The 2,850-nt window shown below is 42.0% G+C and overlaps 1 pseudogene across 1 annotated transcript; it reads right to left on the bottom strand.

The window, feature by feature from the left end:
- Positions 1 to 875: 875 nt before the first annotated feature.
- Positions 876 to 2,524, bottom strand: LOC310720954 (gamma-crystallin M2-like; annotated as a pseudogene). Its single transcript, XR_014538286.1, has 3 exons — positions 2,343 to 2,524; positions 2,016 to 2,258; positions 876 to 1,215 (listed from the first exon to the last, which is right to left on the bottom strand). The product of XR_014538286.1 is annotated as a gamma-crystallin M2-like (transcript).
- Positions 2,525 to 2,850: the final 326 nt, after the last annotated feature.

Genomic DNA, 2,850 nt, shown 5'->3' with positions numbered 1-2,850 from the left:
ATTATTTATTGAATTTTGTCAGACAGACGCGCAGACTGACTGACAAACAGTGGAGAAATGGCTGAATGGATGGATGGATGGACAGACAGAAAGACAGGCAGGCAGGCAGGCAGGCAGGCAGGCAGGCAGATAAATAGATAGATAGGTAGATAGATAGATAGATAGATAGATAGATAGATAGATAGATAGATAGATAGATAGATAGATAGATAGATAGATAGATAGATAGATAGATAGATAGACGGACGGACGGACGGACGGACGGACGGACGGACGGACGGACGGATGACGGATGGATGGATGGCTGGATTTATGGAAAATGTACACTAAAGTAATAAACCTTATTAATGTAATGAAACAGAGACAGATCCAGTGTGTACAGATGGAGTGTTACAGATCCAGTGTGTTCAGATGGAGTGTTACAGATCCAGTGTGTTCAGATAAAGTGCTTACAGATCCAGTGTGTACAGATGGAGTGTTACAGATCCAGTGTGTACAGATGGAGTGTTACAGATCCAGTGTGTTCAGATAAAGTGCTTACAGATCCAGTGTGTTCAGATGAAGTGTTACAGATCCAGTGTGTACAGATGAAGTGTTACAGATCCAGTGTGTACAGATAAAGTGATTACAGATCCAGTGATGTGGTTGTGCAGTACAGTGTTTGACTCAAGGTGAGTTAAAGTGACTGCAGTGCACTCATTATTAGTGTTTCAGCAGAAGGATAAATGGCATTACATTTTTTTTGTGTCCATGTTTTCTAAATGGAGGCACTAAATGAAGGCCATGCAGCTACACTATGCCCTGTGTGTTTGAATTATGCGTCATTGATCAGTGCCTTCACTGTAGGGCAAAAGGACAACAGGAATCTGTGAAAGTTGCGCTTTATGCACTTTATTTCAGACTAACAAGGTTGAACATGAAACACTTCTAGTTATACCAGGAGTCCATGATGCGCCTCATGCTCATGAACCTCATGCCACTCGTTCCCATCATGTGTCTGTAGTTCCGGTACTGTCCGGGTCCAAAGTACCACATCCTGCCTTTGTAGTTAGGATACTCGTACATGAGCCAGTGGCCGTCCATCACGTGGCAGGACATGCAGCCGTGAGACCACTTATAACGATCCATGAAGGAGTCACAGTCATCAGACATCTCCATCATCTGACCCATGAAGTACTCCCTGGGGTAGATCCTCATCCTGTAGGGACCGCTATACTGTTCCAACAAAGTAACACACACACATGTTAACTGGCAAAAAGAATAAATGTTTTGTTTATGTTTTATTTATAAATAGGTATTGGGACACATGACTTTTCCAGCCATATGTGATTTTATGCCACAGGACGTCTTTAGATGTAGCATGAAATTTTCACTTTTTTTTAACTAGGAGGCTAAAAACTGTTTCAGCATGACAATGTCCCAAATCTCCACAAAATCAGGGGAAACATCTTCCCAGAATAACGGAGGCTTTTATGACTGTAAAGGGGAATAGAATGTTTATGTAAAAGCATAGTATTTTTTTTTCCTTTTTTCATGCTAAACGAGATAATCCCAAAAAAATAGATAATAAATAAATGAACTAAATGAAATTAACTGTAAATATGTTGTGAATAGACAGTGTATTATTATTATTGAGCGAGTTCGAGAAGTTTCCGAGGTAATACCTATCTAGATTTATACCACAGTACTTTTGAATTCCGGACTGTAATTGGTCAGAAAGTGTTGATAAATTTTCAGCATCTTGATATATAAATGCTCTTGTTCAGAGGCGTCGTCACAGTAACAGCTGATTCCCACGGATTCGCATGTAAATGGAGTAAAATTGTTGATATAGTTTTGTACGTTTTCTGTAAGGACATATTTTGTGCAACATTTATGAAAAGAGCGTCAGAGGTTAATCTGTAACTTTTCAGGATACTTTTTCTAGCTGTTTAAAAAGTGAGAGAAAACAGGAAGTCTAACATAAATACTGTGGTGTAAGAGGAAATAGAAACTGAGAGGAGCTTCAAAGGTACCATGGGGATTCCGCGGCACGAGCGGATCCAACCGTTCATTCCCCACATGCCGATGTAGTCATTGTACTCCCCCTTCCTGAGGAAATACTGGTTGCCCATAAAGTTGGGTCGATCGTACACCATCCAGCATCCGCTCTCCACTCGGCATGAGTAACAGCGGTTCAGGTAGGAGGACATGTTGGGGCAGTCGCCGCTGCACTCCCAGGAACGCCCCATGAAGTTCCTGTTCTCATAGAAGATGATCTGTTTAGGGGAAAAACAATTCATATGCTATTAATGCAGTATTAATGGTCAGGTAGCTCGGACCCAAAGTTCACAGCTCCTCACCTTCCCTGTATTCATTCTGGCGTTTTTCTGTTGTGTCGTATCCGTGACTCGTTCGGTGGTCATTCGCCTCGTTTAACCCCCTCGTATTTATACCTCACCCTCACCAAAAAGCCCTGTGCCTCCTTTTGTTTAAACTCCTGAGCCAGCAGCATGGATCTGTAGGGCTTTCTGTACCATACAAACACTTCAGAATGGGGCGCACGCTCACCATGATGCAGTACAATACAAACGTGTTTGTGTGTGTGTGTGTGTGTGTGTGTGTGTGTGTGTGCGCGGTTAAAACGTTCTTTATGCTCTTTACATCTCATAGGCACTTTATAAACCGTGCTGCCGATTCTATACGTCTTTGTTGCGCCGAACAAGGTGGACTGAAATGCTCTCAGACTCGCTCTTAGCTAATATACCGATCCTGTGAAACGTGTGCTGAAATACTTTTCTATGCCACTTGTAAAATCTCTCCGATTTCTTTCTTGTGATGCAGTTCATCCCAAAACAGTTCAGTAGGATT

Source organism: Silurus aristotelis, assembly GCF_946808225.1.
Source record: "Silurus aristotelis genome assembly, chromosome: 26".
Lineage (NCBI taxonomy): Eukaryota > Metazoa > Chordata > Actinopteri > Siluriformes > Siluridae > Silurus > Silurus aristotelis.
Note: the sequence above shows the minus strand (reverse complement) of the source record. Positions and strands in the feature narration are given on the sequence as shown.